Genomic DNA, 5,961 nt, shown 5'->3' on the forward strand with positions numbered 1-5,961 from the left:
AAACTTTACCGAAAAAATCCGAGGTTTATTAGTTTGGTTTGATTTATAAATTTAAAAATTCGACACAATGGTTTGTTTTGGTATTTGAAAAACCCGAACCAACCCGAGGTTGAAAAATCCGAAAAAATCCAAATTTTATTAGTTTGGTTTGGTTTATAAATTTAAAAGTTTTACACAAATAGTTTGGTTTGATATTTGAAAATTCCGAACCAATCCGGTCATGTACACCCCTAATTTTGTGATTGACAAAATATTGGGCTGTTGTTTAACATTTAAAAATTTAAAAAACATTAGATTGCACATTTTCCCTTTAAATAAGTTTATTATTCCCATTATTTTTTGTCTTTTAGCAATTGAATTTATATTTAATGAGACACAAGTTTTTTAGAAGTTGAAGTTGTGATGGAATATAGCTTGTGAAATATTATGATACAAAAATATAAACTTGTACTTCACGAAAGAAGTATTTGTTACGAGAGACAAAAATTAAAGATCAATACAAAAATATGTTAGGAAAAAAGTGTAAATGATCCAATTTTAAACCATGATTTGATGTTCTTTTTATAAGATTTTCAATTTAATGAAAGAAATTCTTAAATGATAATTCAAAGACTCTACCAATTACGATTGAAATTGAAAAAATAAAAAAAGGGACGAACGACGAAAATTTCTACATCTCATCAGTGTCAATTCAAATTCAAGGGTTGATTCAATTGTAGCCCTTCATACTTATTCTGAATGAGTCCAATTTCCCTCCTCAACCTTCATCATAAAAAGTGGAATATAAATTATTAAGTATTATATCTGAAAAATAGTAGTTCTATATGTGCAAGTAGAAATTTATTATTCACCTAATGACAACATAGAATAATTAAGTAATGCTGAAATTAACTTCAATCTTAAAATAAAAAATAGTAAAATTACACACCCAGAAAAAACAAAAAATTAATGAAACAAAATGCTAATTGATTGACGATAGTGATGTGATGTCTTGTTTGCTGAGTTAATTCCTAAAAATTGATAGGTGTATTATTATTTGATAATAAAAAAAAATTAAACACCAATAAATCAAGATAGGTCGATAAAATAATAGGATTAAGTTCTACTGCAGCAATTGATTACTTGATAAATGAATTATTAGTATCTTCTAATTAGTCAAGGTTTTTTGGGGGGTTAATAATTTTTTCATGTCCTAATTCTTGTGATTTAGATTAGGTGATCAAACTATAGTCCATGAAATTATAATTCATCTAATATGTTTTAACGTATTTAAATTTGGGTTGATTATTAATACACTCATTTAATAGCCGATCAATCTGTTTCAATTATTAGAATTTAAGTTGATATCTAATCCAAACTGATCCATGAGAAATTTTATTAATATTTCTCAAAAGACATTTTTTGATTTGATAAGTTATATATTAACCTTAATAAAGAAAAATAATAATTTTATTAGATACTAAAATTTATAAAAGAACAAATAAAATAATTAAAACTTGTTGGGATTTGACCCACATTTTAATGCATTTCAACACAAATAACTTTTTAGTGAAATAATAATTCATTCATTTATTAACTACATATTTTAATCTGTTAAAAATCAGTTTAACCAACTCATTTGACACCTTGATATCGACTTAAATGGATAATTGACAATGTATCACTAGATAATGAAAAGTTGTGCTACTTGGAGAGCAATGACGGATTTAATGTATAGTTTATCAAGAGTGAAGACACAAATATAAGTAAGTTCAAATCCAATTAACAAAATAGTAGTATATAACTTAGTTGCTTAACTATCTGAACTCTCATTTTATTTGGCACATTATAATTCCCTCCCCTAGTTTTATTTTTATTTTTTAAAAACCAACAAAATGGTATTCCACGTCATACGATAGTGTAATATTTTTTAAATATATAATTTTTTTTAAGTTTCACTAAAAATAAGGTGATTTGACACCATGTTGAATGACTAATAAGTACAATATTGACAGAATGGGGTCCCCTCCAGTAGTGCATCCCTCCATTTGGTCCAGTGTGGCTTTGATTGATCGACACGTGTGTCTTTATGATTCATTTTATTATTAACTAAACTAAATATTCTAACCAAGCCCAAGGTGAACAATGTTTCTCCCCACCACTTGTCTTCTAACTCCATCCTCAGAAAACAAGATGAAATAATCAAAACCACTCCGACAAAACTTAAAGTTCTCAAAAAGCCAAAATTTCATAATTAAGTTTGTATCTGTATCTGTTGACATGTACATAGATAAAAAGGGTATATAAAAAACAAGTGGAAAAGAAAAATCCAAGATGCTATGATGATGAAAAACTTCAAATTTTGCAGCAAAAAGCAAACACCATATTTATTTTCTATTCAATTTTGCCGTTTTACAGTTATGGAAAATAATTTTGCCAATTCGAAGAAGATAACAACATCATTTCCGTCTAAACGAATTAAATTCACTCTTTCTTACTTGGATTTGTATAATTTCATAACCCAAATGCATATTTTGGATCTGCTTTTACTAAAGTGTTTTAGGAGGGTAAAAAGTATTCTTCGATTAGAACCAATAAAATGAATTTCGTAGTTTAATTTGCACAATTGAATTGAAGAAATCCTACAAAAAAGAAGAAAAGATTGAAGAGAGAGAGAACTGTCCATAGTATTATTTAGTTAACAAAATGGATCTGAACCATGAAATAAATAAAGACATACGTGTCGATCAATCAAAGCCACACTGGACCAAATGGAGGGATGCACTACTGGAGGGGAGCCGAGTCCAATATTGACAAATCACCATGTTATGTACGTCTTTGTAAAAAATATACACAATAATAATAGAGCTTTTATATTTGTGAGTTGTTGTTGAATAATTGTAATCAGAAGTCATAAATTTGAGTTCAAATTCAATTAAACTTCAACGTGAATATCAAATATTGAGCAGGAACAAAGGACAAAATGTTTGTCTATGTCCTTAGTGTGTACAGAATTATCACGTGTCTTTTGTATAGTTGTTGAAGTTTCGCATTCAGTCCAGCCAATTGATTACATGGCGAAGCCTCAACTTTATTCCAAGTGCCAAAAGTGAAGGCTTAATGCATCATATTCTGCAGTGCAGTATGGGACTTTCTGCAGTAATGTTTGTACATTGTAAATGAATGCAACAAAACCCTAAAAGGTCCCAAAAAAGTGAAAAATATCCACAAAAAAAACACAAATTCATTACGTGTAGCACAAGAATTCATGTCCAGCGGGGAATCATAGTAGCTTAGTTGGTTGGTTGGTTATCTGAACTCCTACCCTGTAGCTGAGTGTTCGATTCCCCACATTGTAATCCCTATCCTAGCCCCCGATTTTTTAAATTTATTTTCTTTTAAAAAATATTCTCTTTAATTCTCAATGAACCATTAATGTTGAGTCACTTTTACACGCGTATTCACCATTATGGAGTAATGAGTATATTTCATGGTGTTTGACATTGTCATTTTTCAACTCTTGATTCTCATATATTTGGATTCCATGTAAAGGAATTTCTTTACTCTTCTAGTCTTATTTTATGTAATTTTTAGTAGGTCGACACCCCTTTTTTTTAGTTTCTACTTTAAGCTTCACTAATGTATTTAAGATTATTAATCTCTATTGAGTTGTAGTGTAAGTTCATTCAGAATGATCGCCTTTTCAATTCGAAGTTTGAACCTCGAGAGCATGATAAATAGTCAATGATTCAAACAATAATGCTTGTGGAATTACCGTGAGTATGCGAATAAATTTCGCCTATCATAAATATTTTTGACAAGTCACTTCCAACATAGTAAGTATACCGTATATATCATCTCTGAATGATGTTAGAGTGAGTAAAAGTCTCACATTGGTTGAGGAATGAACCGGTGGTCTCCTTATTTGGACTTGAGCAACCCTTCCCTCATAAGCTATTTTTGGGGGTTGAGTTAGACTCACATGTCATATATTTACATGGTATCAAAGCTAGATTCATCTCTCTCACGAGTTTTACTCTAATCGAAGGACTAAGGACTCCTTCTAGCTTAGGGCGACCAAGTGAGACATCGAGCTAGTCAGAAAGATTTTGATGAGTCAAGGTCATTAATACAGAGCAAAACTTAAATTTGTGAATAACAAAAGCCATAATTGTCTATAGGGTTTGATCTACCTAAATTAGGTTTGGACAAAGGTTTTTCTACCAAAACATTTGTCAATGTCAACTAGGTAGATGCCACTCTCAAACCATCTAATCATCTTTTTATATGCTTCTATTCAGAAAATACAAAAAAGTTCCTTAGAAGTTAAAATGGCAAACCAAATGGGGTCCAATTTTTTTAGAAAGCAAAATCACTTCCATTGCCCAATTCCTATTTGTCTACAAGGACAAGAGAGTGCACTATGAGACAAGCCACTCCAGCTGTTCTGTTTTTCCCTTTTTTTTTTTTTTTTAGTTCTTTTTTTATAGAAGTAATAATTAAATGGAATAAAATGAAGGAACTGAAAATGAGTGTAGTAGTGATAGCAGGCAAAGTGCTAGCTTGAGTGGAGGTAGCTTTATTTTATACTCACTCTTTTTTGTTTGTTTTCTCAAGTCGATAGTCGACTCGTTTTAGGGTTTGATTAATTCAGATTTGCATCAAAAAATTTCATTTTGAGATAAAACGTTCATAATTTAAATTCAAAATTTCTAATTAGCAATGAAGGAGTATTAATTAATTATCACTCCATAACGACCTTTTGGCGTTACCAACTTTGTTTTTTGTGCTACAACAGAAAATGGACGACAAACCCCACCTCTAACTCTTCACATCACATTTAAAGAAGCCAAGCCAAAACCTGTGATAAATGTGACTAGATTCGTTTTAACACTATTTGTGCCATTGTGTGTGTGTGTGTGTTTCAAGAATTAATTATGAATTTGGTTCACTTCATTTGGACTTCTATTATTTATTAGGAAAAAAAATAACAAGGAGTTACGTTATACTTTTCTTCTTCCACACTCAAACAAAGTCTTCTTTGTCAACTCACTCCCTTGTTCCACCAAAACAACCAAATTATGGTGTAGTCTACTCCAAAATACAAGTCATATTATTAGAATTTGATAGACAAATTTGGTTGAGTTTATGAAATGATGAGAAGGTTGATATAAGAAAGATAGGATACAAGTAAACTTATGCAAACGTTATAGTACATATATATTCGTTTGATAGAGTGTATTAGGAAAAATAATGCACGCATTAGTTTGGTGTATTATTAGTATCTTGTTTGGTACTTTTTTCTAATATATGTATTACACTCTATTGTGTGTTAAGGTGTGTATTGCTAATACCATGGATTTCAGGTATTAGCAATGCAATGGTTTTAATGCATGCATTAGCATGATTAAAGACTGAATTGCCCCTCAAAACCTCTTTTAACATCTTTTCCACCATAATAGTGGAGGATATTTTTGTAAATAATTTTTTTTTATGCAATGCATGCTATTCTTAATGTATCAAACCAAACAATGCATAAAAATAATCTATGTATAATTAATGCAAAACATAACTAATACATGCATTGTGAATCCAAACATTACTAATGCACTCTATTTAGCACTATTCTTATACACTCTACCAAACGACCACAAGCAAGAAAACCTATAAGTTATGGCACAACAAAGTTGACTTTGGTTGATCTATAGTACTATTTTTTTCTTTTACTCCGTGACTATACTAGGATGAGCTTGCTCACATTTTCAGTTTCAAATTCAAATAAAGAAAGGTTATGGTAGGTTGGCATGTAAAATTTATCAATTTAAGGATGAATTCTCATAATTAACATGATTTATAATAAGAATTCATATAACGAATTAACTTATTTGGATCTAAAACATAATAATTATTATTATAATCTTCTTTCTCTTAATAATTGTTAAGGTATCACTGAATCCGGAATTTATAATTAAAATAACAATA

The sequence above is a fragment of the Solanum tuberosum genome, unplaced genomic scaffold (genome assembly GCF_000226075.1).
Source record: "Solanum tuberosum cultivar DM 1-3 516 R44 unplaced genomic scaffold, SolTub_3.0 scf00126, whole genome shotgun sequence".
NCBI classification, from domain to species: domain Eukaryota; kingdom Viridiplantae; phylum Streptophyta; class Magnoliopsida; order Solanales; family Solanaceae; genus Solanum; species Solanum tuberosum.